Source organism: Neopelma chrysocephalum, unplaced genomic scaffold, assembly GCF_003984885.1.
Source record: "Neopelma chrysocephalum unplaced genomic scaffold, ASM398488v2 Primary Assembly neopelma1_59, whole genome shotgun sequence".
In the NCBI taxonomy this organism is placed as follows: domain Eukaryota; kingdom Metazoa; phylum Chordata; class Aves; order Passeriformes; family Pipridae; genus Neopelma; species Neopelma chrysocephalum.
The window spans coordinates 9,213,456-9,230,353 of record NW_020897714.1 but is presented as its reverse complement, the minus strand read 5'-3'; the positions used below and the strand labels follow the sequence as shown (position 1 = coordinate 9,230,353).

At 36.6% G+C, this 16,898-nt stretch overlaps 1 long non-coding RNA gene across 3 annotated transcripts; it reads right to left on the bottom strand.

Annotated features, from left to right (window-relative positions):
- Positions 1-4,775: 4,775 nt before the first annotated feature.
- Positions 4,776-16,383, bottom strand: LOC113966216. 3 transcript variants are annotated; one of them, XR_003533744.1, is made up of 5 exons: positions 16,172-16,383; positions 10,523-10,600; positions 9,668-9,822; positions 9,075-9,167; positions 4,776-4,820 (listed from the first exon to the last, which is right to left on the bottom strand). It is a non-coding gene; the product is annotated as an uncharacterized LOC113966216 (long non-coding RNA). The 3 variants fall into 3 exon arrangements; XR_003533742.1 differs by lacking the exon at positions 4,776-4,820 and adding an exon at positions 7,213-7,389; XR_003533743.1 differs by lacking the exon at positions 4,776-4,820 and adding an exon at positions 7,213-7,342.
- Between the last annotated feature and the right edge of the window lie 515 nt (positions 16,384-16,898).

Here is a 16,898-nt window from a genome sequence, read left to right as displayed (position 1 = left end):
AATTCCTACATTGATTGATATTAGGTTGCAGAAAGAAATACAGCCAGTTACTGAAAATCATTGGTCATTTCTCTTTCATTTTCTTGTTCTTTTCCTCTTTCTTTTTCCATGTGATTTGGATTTGAAATTATGATGGCAAAAAGTATCACTGACAACAACAGTCTGTGCCAGGCATGAGAGTTAACAAGCTTGTCTCTTCATATATACAATTCAAGGCACTATGATAGGAGTATAAGAATTTTATATTCTTGGATTTCAAACACAGTCATGTACACTCTTATTTGAGCTCTTGTAACTTATTCAAAATGTTTATTTTCTTTAAATAGTTTTTAATTTAAAGAAACGACCTTACAGATTTTTTTTTCTGAATTGTTTTGCTACTTCTGTATATTTAAAAGGTATGATTTGAATCTCATAATTTTTTTCACTATTTCTATTTCAAGCTGCTTATAACCCATGTCTGACAGGATGGGGAAGTGTGAAAAATGTTGTGTGACTTGGTTAGGATCATGGCACTGTTCTGTTATCTACAGCTATTACTTTTGCTCTAGCATAGATCTCCAAATTCATACATGTTTTTAAAAATACTGGTGATAGATATTTTTGAAGCAAGAACAAATTGATAATTTACCAATACATTCAGAAGTAGTTCAATTTCAAAAACTTAATTTATCATATATTTTAAATGTTTAATTTTTAATGGCCAGTCTTCGCGAACGAAGATTTTGGGAAAGGTCTTTTACCTTTCAAGCCTGCGCAATGGATTTTTTAGGTGAGACACAGCTTGCGCTGAACTGAGCCCACCCTTTAATCCTAAGGTTCATCTGCCGGGGCCAAGCAAGCTTGGACAATGGCAGTGAGGTCCTCAGGACGTAGGTTTGTTTAGAGTGACCTGCTCATAGATGGATGGCCTCACAGGGCTAACGAGCTCCATCTGCCTGGGGGACCGGGGAATCGAACCTGGGTCGCAGCAGTGAGAGTGCCGCATCCTAACCACTAGGCCACCAGGGGTCCCTTATCATATATTACTGCAGAAAAAAAAAAAAGACATTTTATAAAGAAAATGTCAAATTTTACGGGCCATTTACTAAGAAATATTCTCCACTAATATTCCAAATTAGCATTTGTATTACACTTTCTAAGTAAATTTTCTACTAATATAAGTTGCTATTTATTTCATGAAGCATAGGTGTTGTATTATCACTGTAGGAGAACATATTTTATGAACACTGAAGACTTTGTAAAAGTATGGCAGTCTACCATTAAAGATGGTCTAACAGGTTATCTGTGAGTGATACGCTCTGTTAAGGTATAAAGGGTAGTCTACACAAGGATATAAAATGTATGGAACTTTAATTCATCAGGGTAAGATTAACCAGATACAGGAAATTAGGGTATTTTTCAAGCTGAATCAGCCAATATAATCAAATTTTGTCAACAATATGTTGTCTAGACTATTTATAGCATTAAATATTAAGGAGAATGTAACTTTTACATATGATACATCTAAGCATACTTTATCTCATCAATAATTCTTTTCCTTATAACTCATATCTTCTTAGCAATTACTATGTCTTATCTTGATCATTAATCAGCAAAAGCAAAGCTGGCATTCCCATTGTCCAAATTAATTTTTTCTGATCTGTAATTCAGTTTTGTCACTTTGCATAGCAATGAATCTTTTTTTATATACATTTCCATCTGAACTCCCATGTTTTCTGAGCATAAATAAATGAACAGAGGCTTTCATTTTGGCCTAAAGTATGTTTTGACTAATAGGTTAGCCTCCAGATCCCCACATAGAACTGCTGTTTATTAAGTCCATAGAATTTAATCTCCTGAGTCTCTAAAACATTGTGAAAGAACCACAAAGAAATAACAGAGCTGTTTATCAAGTTTATTATAGAAATCTTATCTTTCATTTCTTATAGATTAAGCTAAACTCTATTCGATTATATTTCATTTTTCCTGTTTTTTTGGTTTAGTGTTGTTGGTTCTTTGGTTTTCCAGGTTTATTTTTTTCAAAGAGAACAAACTGAGTAACAATTTTAAAAAAAAATTCTTTTTTTTTTCCTTTCTGGTCATGAGGAATAGCAGACCATAAATAAATTCATGTAGTATATAATTCACTGTAAATAAATATTGAATTAGTTTCCTATTCATTGAAGTAAAATATTAGTTTCCATAGATTAAAAAAAAGTTTATATAGAACAAAAGATACAAATACAATGTGTCAGATCAGATTTTGCATTTTTCTACACAGCAGTTGGATTTTTTTTGTAACTTAAAGGTGAGAGATCAAAACATTCATTAGTGGGAAAGCAATTCTAACACTGATTTGGACTCAAAAGTTCACGATTTGCCCGTAACATAGCAAAATACTTAGTGTCACCATATTTAGGACATCATACATTCAATAGTGCTTCACACCTTACTAGTTCAGAATATCTGGGCTGCTACCTAACATTCAAAGAACAACTGTGCATGTACAATTGTGCATCTTTGTACTTTTGCTGTTAGTTTTAAATACTTAAAAAGATACAATAATCAACCTGACACTGCAATAGTGCAATATTCTTGAATTTACACCCTTTTTCCAGTGTGTGTCTTTATTAATCTCATGCCTTAAGAGAAGGCAATGCAAAATCATTTAAAAAGTGAGTTCTCCAGGTGCTGCATACATTAACCTTTCCTTTAATACCTCTTCTGTACAATATTTTGATGATTACTGTCATATAGTAAACAGATTATGAAAATGCAGTTACCTGAGGGTCTTGTTTAATAATTTAGGCAAATTAGTTTTTAGAATTTATTTAATTGCTACATTCAATAGCTAAGTCACAACAAGCACATGGTCCCCAAAGCAGTAGCTTCTGTACAGTCTCATTTTCTGCAAGGGGGGCGGGGGAAGCAAGCAAAAAATGAAAGGGAAACAGAAAGAGAGACAAAAACAAAGAGGAAAAAAATTAGAAAGACCCCACCTGTGTGTGTGTATCTAATGATCAGAGACACCTTTCAGTCGGCGGCCGGCAGTTTAGGGTTAAGGGCCGGTCCAGGTGAGGGAAGCCAATGAGCGCCCGCCCGGGGCTGTGCCTGACATCATCCCGCCGGGGAGCGCCCAGCTCGGCCGGGGCAGCGCCCGCCGCCGCCCAGCCCCGCCGTGATGGATGTTTACAGCTCCTCCGTGAAAGCCAATTATCTCCCTTTTGTATGAGGCCCAGGGATCTCTAAGGCTGCCTGTTCGCGCACGGCACTGCTGGATCGAGCTGAAGCAATTGTTTTCCCTGTGTCTGGTAAGAGTCTGGTCTGGTTTGCCTTCTCTTCAGAATAAAGGTGATGCGCCTAACCTGGGAGGGGAATTGTTTTCATAGTTCAGAGGTTTATACGCCTATAATATGTAAAAAGCAGCTTTTTACTGGCAAAAAGGAGATCCTTTAGAAAGGGAATGGTTTTAAAGGAAAAACAAGTCTGTGCCTGGCAAACTCTACTTTACAATATGGAAATAAATAGCCTACATGTTTATGCTGCTCTTCAGGTGAACTAAAGAGTTATTAGACTGACAAGACCATTTCACAGAACCATCATTTAATACCTGTATTTTCCTTTCTTTTCCTTTAATACCTGTGTTTTTCCTTTGAAATCTAGCTTTTGTTGATGAACAAAGAAATGGGGAGATTGAAGAAGAGGGAATTTAATATTGTAACAACTTTAAAAAATGTCTGGAATACTTTTGCAGATATAAATCAAAACCTATGAATAGTAATACCAAGATGTTAAAGTTCCCAGTTCTGGAATTAGTTACAGTTACTTTGTTTTGCTAATTTCTGTGATTAAAGTGCTACGAAACTGAGTCAAAGATTCAGAGTGTTCAATATACAATATGCTGGCAGCAAAACACCCAACAGAGTTTTTTGTTTGTTTGTATATTTTTCCCACTTAGTTCTGTAGCTTGTCTTAAAAAATATCTCATTCTAGAGAGGTAGGTATATGAGTATAGACATAGAGGCTGAAGAACAAGTGTTTATATCTTTTGCATTATTAGCAGCTTTGTGGTTTGCACAGAGAGAGGAGGGAGAGGGAAAGGATTCTGTCTAACTTCCTAATTTTGTAACAGAATAAGTACATTTTAAAGCTTCTGAGCCAATGTGGATTTAAGAGATTAGAAGTGACACTGACATTGACAAATCAGATGCAATAAAGAATATAATTGACTGAAGGAGTTCAGGGGCTGCTCTATGAAGAATCCAATAACCAGTTTAACTAGTCAAGTAGTGTACCTAATAGGAAATAATAAATAGCAAGTTCCAGTTAATTTAAAAGCTTGATGACATTTACTTTATAGTGATTAGAATTCACTAGACCACTTAAGAACTCTCTGTATTTATTTCAGTAATCCATGATTATACAATCCATGATTATACAGTACAAAGTTTTGAATAATGACATATGCAGTGAGTATTACAAGTGCTTGTAAAATTGAGATATATTGTCATTCAACCCAGCTATGATTAGCTCTGCTCTAATCACTGTCAGAAGAGTAATAGTTATTTTCATCTCAAACACCACTTAAGACAGTAGGGCTTCTCAGCAGTATTACACTTCTCTTTACTAGTTCAGTCCTGTCTATGCAGCTCTTGGTATTTATCATTGTTAATTCAGCTCTGGATATTAATGTGCCAAACAATCCCAAGCTTCTTTTAAATGATATATCTATAATATGGATGGGGTTAGAAAAACATGTTTTTTAAAAGTGAAGCATTTATTATGCTTTGTTGCCTTTTTGCTAGCAAATTCCAGTTCAAAGGTGAGATGACCATGACCTATAAAGAAGAGGAGTATTTAACATTTTACTACCTTACCCTTCTTGCTTAATCATTATTGAACTAAAGTTTATTTTATGCTAACCTTGAAGCTATGCCTTCAATACTTTTTAATTAAAAAAAAAGTGTTTTCACCTCTCCCTCAGTGTTACATACTTACACACTGCATAGGTCCATCTCATTTATTTGCTTTTTTACTAAGCTTCATGTCAGATCTCACACTATTTCTGTTCCTACTCAGTTTAACCAAAATTAAAATATAAATTAATTACTGTTTTTTCTTCTAAAATACAGGATGATGCATATAATACAGATGTAACGCTCATTTGTTACATGCTCACAATGTTCTCATCTGAAGAATTCAAAGAGTGTTTTTAATAAATGTGTCCCTTTATGTACCAATGCACGTTGCTTTATTAGGTAGTAATCAGGGACCTAAGCAAGCCAAGGAAACTTAATGATATGATAATCCAAACAGATAGCAATCAACTTCTTGTAGGAAACGAGACCTTCTACTTTAGTTTAACCTTTCAAAAGGAAAAGAAATGATTTCTGGTAGACCACTTTACAGGGAAAATATGGGTGGATTTTTTTCCTATTTTCAATTCAAAACTAAGTTTGAGAGAAAAATATAAAGAAAAACATATCTTTTTGCATATAATATTGTTGTGGTCTATGTTTTTTTCTTTAAAATAATAAAGATAACTATGATAATGCTAGCACAAGGACTGCACAGCAGATTGACTATTGGTCTGGAAAAGAGTCCCTCTTGTCCAGTACTTGATCATACTCCATAAAGTCCATATTCCATCAATGATCCACCGTATTAAAGGTAGAATTAGTGTGAGGTTGCTTGATTGTATGCATAGGTCATTTTGTTTGTCTGATTTTCTATGAATGAGTCAACTTGTACATTTTCACAATAACATCAGGTAATAACACTTACAATGAAGATTTGACTCATTCCTCCTATGCAAGTTATTCGGTTTTCTTGTCAGATAATTTTGAGCAAAATGACAAAAGGAATTTCTTTTTTTTTACAACAATTCAATGCATTTAGTACTCCTTAAAGAAAAAAAAAGTGTCAGCTAGGCAGAAATATGACAATAACATCAATTGCTGAAAAAGTATCCATATCACCAGTAGTAAAAACTCAAACTAAAAATAATTCTTCTTCCTCTATAATTGGCAAAGGAATATTATCTTTAGAAAATACAAATTAAAGTAGTATTACATAAGTACATTTTCTTTTGTATCCAGTTTCAGGAAGTACGGGAGACAGAGGAGTTCTTTCATATTGGAAGCTTTGGTCCATGGGTCATGTTTTTGTTTTATCTAAGGTAGATTACAAGGAGGCTCCTCTCGGATCCTCCAAATTATAAAAACTGCCTTAAAACCTTGTGCTGCAACCATCCTTGCTGTTCATCACTGAGGTCCTTTATGTGTTAGGGTGCCAGGTGAGACTCAAGAGTCTGTTTTGTTCCCTTAACTTTTCTCTCTTTATATTCTATTACCCAAGCTGGAAAAAAAAAAATATCCTTTTCACCAAGTAATGACGAGGAGATTTTTTCTGCTTTTGTTTTTTTCCTTTTTCATTTCTCTCTTACTAAAGCCAGAGGCAACAGAGATTACAGAGAGTATTTCTACTGTGTGAAAAGTCAGAGCAAATCTGCATTTGTCCCTCAAACTCATGGTTTTCCTTTGGAAAGAAATCCAGATGGACTGATGTGGAGAACGCACCTTGGAGTTCTTCAATAGGATACCCATCTGAATGATGAAAGGACCAGTGATGTAAATTATGCATTTGTCAGACAGTACAGACAATGACAACTTTTTTTGTTTTCTGTTTCATTTTGAATCTGAAATGAAGTCCAATGAATGTCCTGGAACCCTATAAAGATTGTACTAAAAGGCGATCATGGTCAAGGACTTATAACTCAGATTTCGAGGTAGTTTTGCAACTTCTAGATCTATTCCCTACATATAGCATGGTTCTTTTTGTTTCCATAATAGTGTGTTTCCACGCAGGAGTGTGACATTGGGAATGGATAGAGTCAATCCTACATGGTTTAGTGAGGGTGATATCAGTTTTGGCTAATTTTAGCCAGGAGGTTTCCTCTTATAATCTGTGGAGAGAAAGAGGTATCTCTGAAAAAGACTTTATCTCATCATTAAGATATCTATTTTGGATAGATGAGCTGAATTGCTCTCTGGAGGGGGAAAATTCACTCCATATAGACAACCTCTTTGAATACTTTCAATTATGTGTTGAACTTCTTGGCTTTTAAATATTGTTTAATTAAGATCTCTTATATTTCTGAGTATCAGTGAATCCCACAAGTAGCATAAATAATAAATGAACAAACAATAATTATACTTATTATTTGCTGTACTCCTGAGTCAGTTATGATTTCTGCAATTGATGGACTCTGGACTTCATCTCTGCAGTGGTAGGGGTGTTGACCACAGCACTTGGTGCAAGACTTTGAGTTTCCACAGGTATTTGCTGGAAGTCTGGTCCACTGGTATTTGCAGGAAATGTAAAAGTTTGGGAAATGTGGATCCATACCTGGCAACAGGAAGAAACAAGTTCCATCTTTTACATTCATTCAAACGTTGTCTCTCATGCTTAAGATTCTTCTTATTCCTCTCTATGACCATTTGTTTACTTGCTGTCAGAATTATTGGAGACTCTATCTATTGCTCGCGTGCACTGCATATATTCATACTATTACAACTTGGCTAAATTAGTTTGATTTTTTTTTCCCCCTAAAAGACACAGATATCACACATGGTTTTTTTCTCCTGACAGTCTTCAAGTCACTCCATTAACATTGGGAATTCCTCAGACATTCAGAGTAGTGAGCATGGACAAAGAAGTGTCACTTGTCTAGTCTCATTCTCGGACAACAGCATCAGGTGTCTAGAATCTATAACTTCAGAACAAATGGTCATTGACCACAATGATAAACAGTTCATCCTTCATGTTATCGGACCATCCTTTTTGGATCAGCTTCTATGCAGGAGTTCTTAAGCAATCTTCTAAACAGTGTGATAGTTTACTCTGCCCCATTGCATACATAAAACAGCCTGGATTATGTAATTCAGTAGATCCTTCATCAGGCCGTGATTTTGGTTGAAATATTTTGTTGCACTTTAAAAATACAGGCATGTAAAATAGTAAGAATATATCAATAAAACTCACATCATTCCTCATAAATCCAGACATGGAGCTGGGAATTACTGTTTACAATATATTGATATTTTGCTTATTAACTATCAGAATCAATCTCTTCATAAACTTTGGATTTTAGGATCTCGACTTTCTTAGAATGTTAACTGATTGAGAAGTGAAGGATTATAATGGATAAACAAAAGGTGGAAGTGTACTTTCATCAGAGAAAAATTAGAAAAGAATGTAAAAAAGTTCCTCCTATCTCTGGCTTATAAATTTAAAAAATAAATATTGTGGCCAGAATTTCAAAGAGTAAGAAGATTTACTGTTTCCTGAATGAAGCATAATCTAAATAACCTATTACAATCTATCATCATGGAATAATACTACATTATCACTTGCAAATGAGAAGTATGGCTTTCATAGTTGCCAAGCTGTACTTATCCACATCTGATGGTCCCCATTAATTTTTAACAATTGTCCTGTCACCAGACCGGTGAGCTGTGGAAAGTCCTGTGGAGATGTCACGTTCTTTGATGATTGCAGTTAATGCTGCTGCCCCTCTGAATCAGCAGGAAATGTCGACATTTTTATGACTGAATCTGCAATTTGGGATTTGATCATGCTATTTATAGTATTGCTAATGGTCTGTAGCACTGACAAGGGGTGTGTTGAAGTAATTCTCTAAGTCACCCTTGTTTTCAGTTGTAAAGGCAGAACAGGCATACATCTGGATCCTACATTTCAGTAACTGGACAGAAAATAACAGCACAAGGAGGTCGTGACTTTCACTGCTGAAAGATTTTAATAGGCTTGTTTTCCTTTTTTTTTTAAATGTCTGTTGATTTTTTTTTTTAACCATATTGTTTCTAAGAAAAAGGAGCAACTTATTTTGATCTAGCTTCTAGAAAGCCAGTTGCAGTCACATGGTAAAATGAAAGTAAGCCTAGTGACATCTCAAGAAAGTAAAGTTGAACTAAAAAACCAGCTGTATATGGGTTTTAAACTTACTGTGTTTACTATATTAGTAAAATGAAATTTTCATTTTTTATGAAAATACTTCAGAAATACTTCCTTACTTCTGAAAAAGAATGGTTTACTTCCAAGTCCTCATTTTGTTTCTAAACACAATTTCTAAAATGTGTGGTATCTGGTCTGTTTTAATTTTGAACCTAAAAGAAAGGTTATACACTATGAAAACCAATATCTGGGAAGAATTCCTCTCAAGTTGATAACATTAGAATACTTAGGAGATTGCCTGATTTTTATCCCTCTCTGAAAGTGTATCTGAATCTGATCATGCCCAATAGTTCCAAAATTATCAAGAACTGTATTTAATGCCAAAGTTCTCATTATTGCTGCTGTAGCCAATGTGTAAAGAAGAGTAGGAATTATAGTATCTTGCTTCATTGTTTCATCTTAAAATTCTCATAGAATCATGGGAAGGGAAAAAACAACAGCAACAGCTAAGTATACTAACGATCCCTGGAAACAGTGCTTGATTTCCTACGGGTTTGTGTCCCTTAATTAATTAACCACTTTAGTGATTTATACTAAGATTTCTTTTTATCTTTCCATATGCTTGTTAAAATTAAGCCATCCTTCTCCCTGCAGGACTAGCAAGTACTGGCTTGTGCCAACTCATTAGAATGAAGCACTATCACTAGCATACCAGGAGAGCTGTGTTTTCTCACTTCCTCTCAGCATCCTCCAGCACAGAGCACAGGAAGTAAGAGATGGGTATGCTCTGAACTGCTTTAATTGGCACTAGAGAATTGTCCTCTAGATGTCTAAATTTGGTGTCCGCTACTACATTCAAAAGTTGTTCTGTGGGGAAGATGATTAGGTCTGTTTTTACAAGAAAACAGGGGGGTTGTGTTTAAATGTATGCAAACTAGAAGTGTATCACTAAAGCTCTGAGAACTTTAATTTACTGAGGAAATCCCTGGAAAATGGATGTGTCCTCTTCCATAGGGGTGCTGGAAAGCAGTTGGAAATTTGCAAGTTTTAGAACAGCAGTATAGAATGAACCACAGAAGTATTACATTTTATGGACACTGTGTTATGAGGACACAATTTTTAAAATATGTCCAGAAACATGCTAAGCACTTAATCTGTACTCTAGTATATCTTTTGAGGTTTTACAGTAAGTCTTTCTTATATACTAATTTAGCTTTCATGACTATGATTTAGTAAGACTTTGAAATAAGGTCTCTATCAAATCCTTTATTATGGGTTCTTGGAAGTAGTAGTAATACATTGAAATCTTTCCAGAACAAGTAAAACTTCTAAAAGCTGTAGTTATCTACAAAGGTTAATTTCTTTTTTTGGTGTAGCCAAAAGTTTCTGAAAGGTAAATGTTTCATTCCCAGTTGGGTCATTGTTTCTCCCTGGCATCTGACAGAGACCTTTAGGTTTTTTCCTAATTAGAAGTACAGAAGAGAATAAGCAGACCCAAATCCTCATAGGGCTTGTTAACTTCCTTCCTGTGACAGACAGAGAGAGGAGATATCTCTTTCTTGCATACCTGCAGCGAATTCCCTCTTGGGCCTCACGGTGTTCCACACTGGCACTACAGTAGGCTCTGAACTCTAGGAGAGCTATACTAAAAGAAACAGTTACACTGGCTTTGCTAAGAGTTTCAGAAATTCAGGAGTCACAAAGGACTGTGACAGACAGTTATAATATCATTTATATGAACAACCATACTTAATAATACAGATAATAGGAGATAATTGTCAAGGTTCCACCTGCTTCATGCCTTCAGATACATTCAGAGACTAGAAATCCATTCATTTGTACTGGAATCACTCTTCCTTTCAGGACACCCTTACTCATTTTCAGTTATTTGTTTGCATTAGAAAGCTTACTTTTAATGTGGTTTTTTGGTTTGTTTTTTTTTTGGGGGGGTTGTTTAGTTTTTGGGGTTTTTTTCTTTCATTAAGTGTGGGTGAACAGCAGGATTATGAAACCTGGAAGGAACAGCTTTAGAAGCAGGCTCATTGCAGCGGCAGCCTCCTGGGACCGAGCGAAGCAGAAAAGCAACAGCTTGCGTTTTTATTGTACGGGTTTCCCTGAGTTATGTATTTCCCCTGGTCCATGCGGCCCCCCCACTCGAAGCCAGGTGCTCTCCCCTCCCCTGATTGTGGATCCTTGTTGTGCCCGCCTCCCCTCAAATCCCTGCCTCGGTTACTGGAATGCGGTCCTCCTGTACCTCCCATTGGTCCGTGGGCTCTCAAGCCACTCCCCTCCCCCCGTATCTCGATCCAATCATAGCCCTCCTTCTTCCCCTCCCCCCGAACCCTTATAAACCGCGGGAGTTTTAGAATAAAGGTCTTTCTGCCACGGAACGCCTGGAGGAGCTTGGTCTCTTTCTCCGCCTGCCAGAGGGGGACAGCGCGACCGAGCTCCTCTCCGGGAAAACCGACAATTAAGCATTTCTCATTGGGTTTTTTTTTTCCCTTGGTCATGTGTACTATGCTCTATAGTATATCTCAGGGACCATACTGCATTTGAAGTAAAAGCTTTTAAGCAGCTCTGTTCCTGTATTTAAACAAGATGACAGGAATCTTGAAATTGAATTGCACATCGAACACTTGAGTTCTAGGCAGTCTTCAGTCTGAAGGAGTTGAACCCTCTATTGTTGTATTTACAGAATCATATCACAGACACTGGCACGGGGCACTTCTCACCCAGCCAGTGGAATCTGAGATGTCGTGCAACCATAGTAATACACGAATAGAGGTTTGCTAGTTATGTGGGAAATCAAGTAGCATTATAGTTGTAGTACTCTGAATGACGAATGCTGGATTATTTTTGGATTTTATCCAGGGAGCGTTTAGTATAAAACATGCAGACAATCTAGAGTTGCCTGCAGAACCAGGGCAATACATTCCAAAGAACATACTGCATAGAAGATGCATTCCCTGGTGCACACCATAGGCTTTGTGCGTACATTATGGCCATGATCTCTTTTGACTTTGGGATGAGAACCCCAGACCTCTGCATCCCTCATTCCCCACTGAAGGAAAGATCCTGTGCCCCACTGCACACTCCAATGGCTATTGAGATCTGGATGACTGGGGACTGATGCAAAGCATAGACTGCCCCACAGCTAGACATGGTACTGTTTGTAGACAGTCTGATGTGGCTCTATGCTCAGCATATGAACTTCCTTAACGATCACTCAAAGACACTTACAGATAAGGCATATAACATAGGCAATCATCATTGCTTACTAATCACCTGTATTTTTTGTAGTCTAATACTGAAACTTACTGACTAAAATAAACAGCCTGATTTTGACCTTATGCACTATGAGAAATGTTACTCAGAGAACATATTAATCTTCTTCATTCTTTCAATATTTTGATGTCACTTTTAAAGTCTTTGCTTAAATCATAAAAAGATACTTTTATGGTGTTAAGTTCTTCCACACTGTTCTGTCTTCCTTACCTGTACGTCTACTTTACTACTCTTTAGATCTTAAAATCAATGAATAAAGTTATTCTATGAAGGACAGAATAAATAAAGAGAGTTTGAAGATATTTGATGTGGTGTCTTTCCCTTAATAAAGATTTGTGATTACACTACTCATCTGCAGACTGGGATAGGGACACAGGAAAGACCATTAGTTCTCACACATTTCTTTAAGCAATTATTGTTGAAGAAAAAACTTTAAGTTCTAGCTAAATGCAAAGATGACCTAAAAGATATTTGTCTCTTTGGAAAGAAATTGGTTGGTGATATACTAATAGGAATGCTTTCTAAAGTGTTTATGTTTCTGTGCAGTTAGGTTTTTGGGTACAAACAAATTGGTGTTGGGTTATGAGGCAAAATAAGGAATCTCTCTTTTTGCTTCACCTGACTTCACCTTTTTTGAATGTATGGACTATGAAAAGCAACATCCTCTTTCTGCAATATGAATCCACTTTTGTTCTCAGACTAATGTTTCTCTGGCCAATTCCAGTGTATGCATTTCCTTAATATCTCTATCCTTGTATTTCTATGGCCAAAATTTGTCAGTCTAGAATTTCAGATTCTTGAGAATTATAGAGATCAACTTGACTTTTTTAATTTCCCGTTGATTTCCTGTACCCATTTTGTGTTGACTAAAAGTCTATTTCCAGCCTAAATTGCCAATTGTATTCTGCATAAAAAGAAGTGTGGTCAGCAGGTTGAGGGAGGTGATTTTCCCCCTCCATTGTGCTCTTGTGAGACTCTCACCTGGAGTACTACATCCAGCTCTGGTGTCCCCAGAAAAAGGGAAGACATGGGCCTGCTAGAGTGGGTCCAGAGAAGGGCCATGAAGACGATCAAAGGGCTGGAATACCTCTTCTATGAAAAGAGGCTGGGAGACCTGGGGTTGTTCTGCCTGAAGAAAAGAAGGCTCCAGAGAGAACTCATTGCAGCTTTCCAGTACATAAAGAGGGCTTATAAGCATGATAGCAAGAATTTTTACCAAGTAGTGATAGGACATGGGGTAACATTTGCAAATGGAAAGAGAATAGATTTAGATGGAACATGAGAAAATCCTTTACATTAAAGGTGGTGAGACACTAAAAGAGATTACCCAGAGAAATTTTAGATGCTCCACAGCCCTGGAAGTGTTAGGGGCCAGGTTGGATGGGGCTTTGATCAACCTGATCTATTGAATGATGTCTCTACCTGTGGCAGTGGATTTGAACTAAGTGATCTTTAAAGGAGGGCTCTTTCAATCCAACCATTCTATGATTCTGTAATTCTCTTGAGTGTTTCTATCTCCCTCAATGAAAGTCCATTGGATTAAGGGCATATACTCTGTGATTAATAGTTTTCAAATTACATCTTTTAATGAGCCACCAGCAATACCCATGCAAGTGTCTCTTGGGTTGTTGTTGTTTTGTTTTTGTTGTTTGTTTTTTAATAATTGTCTGTTCCACTCATTCGACATTAACTAATTATTGCAAGTATTTCTTCAAGATATTAAATTGATTTCAAAATGATGATTACAATGTTTACCTGTCAGCATAACAGGAAACACTTTAAGGAGATCCTTGGCAACTGGTAAGGCAATGCCTGGAGTACTGTGTCCAATTCTGTGTTCCCCAGTACAAGAGAGACATATTGGACAGAGTCAAATGAAGGACCACAAGGATGATTAAGGAAATGGAGCATCTCGTCAATGAAGAAAGGCTGACGAGTTAGGACCGTTCAGCTGGAGAAGAGAAGGCCTGAGGGGATCTCCAAAAGATCTTTATACCTTCCCAGAAGGGAAAGTATAGAGGACAGAGAAAGGGTCTTTTTTTCAGTAGTGCTCAATGACAGAACCAGAGGCAATGACCACAAATCAAAACACAGGAGGTTTCCTCTGAACATCAGGAAACATTTTTGTACTGTGAGGGTGATTGAGCACTGGGACACACTGCCAGTAAGCATTTGCGAATCTCCTTTCTTGGAGATATTCAAACACCAGCTGGACATGATCCTGGCCAACCAGCTTCAAATGGTTGTGTTTGAACAGGGTAGTTGAACCTCCAGTTGTCCCTTCCAACCTCAATTCTTATCTGATTTTGTGATTCTTAATCTTTTGAGGATCCCTTAAGACACTGGTTGCTTTTTGCTTTGGGCAAACAAATTAGAAAAATAATAGAAATTATTGACTGTGAAAAATTGAGGTGGGACCAGATGCCCCAGTGTGTGTTGGGTCCACCTTATCCATTCTGTGATTCTGTAATACTTAAGACTGATAGAATTTTGGGGCAGTTTCTCAAAGCTACACAGCTTCAAGTATGTGATTTGCCTCCTTCAGCTGTACAAAGCCCACTGATTTTGTGGACAGAAAGATTAGGATCTAATAATTGGTTGGTGGATCAGCGGCAACATGTGAGAGGTGATGCTCTTTCCCTGATCATTTAGAACAGGGGTATGACGCACACACTCAGTGCTTCTTTCGTGGCCTGGGTTTCCCTGTGTCTAGATTTTATCAGGAAATGCATCCATATGCAGCCTGAAAATGTGACTTATTACTTACATTGACTAATTGAATCAATAATATTTTAGATTTGCTGATACACAACTGAACATTCTTCTCATGATCAGCAATCACTCAGAGCCTAGAAACCTGAAAAACATTTGTTTCATTCAGTACTTGTGCTCTGAGCAGCGCTGTGTAAGCCAAACCTTTGTCTTGCACAATGACTGACTGCAAATCACTCACATCAACTCTTCTTAAATTTATGGTTCACCTGCCCTTTTCTCATTTTCTTCGTTTTCTAAAACTTCACTTCTTTTGTAATAAAACCAATCCATTAAAATGCAGAAAACACTAAAAAGAATCGATTAAAATGCAGAAAACGCTAAAAAAGAAAACAACAATGGTAAGTATCATTTACTTTCTTAAAACCAACTCAATTTAAACATTAATGAGACTCTAACAGTAAATAGACTATTGTATGTTTTATAATATGGAGATATTATGAATATGAGGTCTTGGAAAAACTTGCTTGAAAGAACTTGTTAAAAGAAAAAGAAAGTTGATGCTATTACTGTTACTTTTTTTTTTCATTCTGATTTGATTTGGTGATTAGTGAGGTAATTCAGGCGGGAATTACCTCAGGAGTTTTGTTTATGTTGCTTTCCAGTTTAGTGCCAGGTTGCAGAGGTGACAACTCTTTGGTGGCCCAATAAGGACCAACTTTAGTAATATGGATATGTATTTCTGTAGCACTGCACTGTCTACTTTTACAGACTCAAGATTTGATAGGATTTATAAGGTATTAGATGAAATTGAAATTTCCAATTTCATCACAAGTATCATTACAATATAGCTTCAGGTTTACAAAAATAATTTGGTCATCTGAAAATACTGCCTATATAATACCAATTTTTGTGCTAATGTGAATTTCCAACTGTGTAAAGCAGAAGTGTAGGTAAATTCAATTTAACACGCCTAGAGGCACAGGCTTACATACTCCTTTCAGAATCTAATCAGTTATTCATTCATGAATCTCATTTTCTTTAGTCGTATCTACATACTTTACACTTCAACCTTACACTGTCTTAACTTCCAAAATTCAGTATTCAGCTATGAACAGTGAAAAAGGTCTGATTGGTATCCAAGATATCCCAAATAAGCTATTTGTAGTTCATTTCCTCCCTCAAAGAGAAGCTGTTTTCCGAAGAGAACATGTATTACTTGTCTTCTTTTCTATGACAAATGCTCATTCTCTTCCACACCTTCTAATAATTTTTGAACTTTTTACCAGGTTTAACAGAGAAAGCCAAAGTTTAGATAAGAACATTTCAAGATCTGTGAAAACTAATTGCAGAATGCAAAGATTCTGAAAGAAAGGCAGAAAAACCTCACTGTGTATTGACTGGCAGAAGACAGTGCACAACTAGCACATGCAGACTGGCTGGTGAGGTGGTATGCCTAAGGCTTCCATCTGTCTCATGGCTAGCAATGATGTCACAAATGTCCGTTTATGTGGAGATGACTTAGCAAAGAAAAGATACACACCTATAAGAAATATTTTCATCAGTTCAGTGCCAAGAACAAATTTTTCCTGCTAAACATTCTTGCCGATCTGTGATTATTCAAAGCATATTTCTTCTCACTTGCATTTCTTGACCAATGTTTTAATACTTTTCTTTCCTTCCTCCTCTTTACTCCCTCAGTCCTAACTTCGCCCTTTACCATTTTATCTACTACTTAGTCATATTTGTTCTTGTTCCTTCTCTCCTGGTGATGATGTCTTCAAATTTTTCTATTGGTTGTCAGCTTGCAGCACGTGGACCATAGGTTCAGAGATGTCAGAAAATGGTATGTGAGATGCTGAGTTGTTTTTTTAATCAGACACATTTACACACAGATTCAAGTTAAGAAGCAAACCAGAGAAGGTCTCACAATGTAGTTGCCAGTG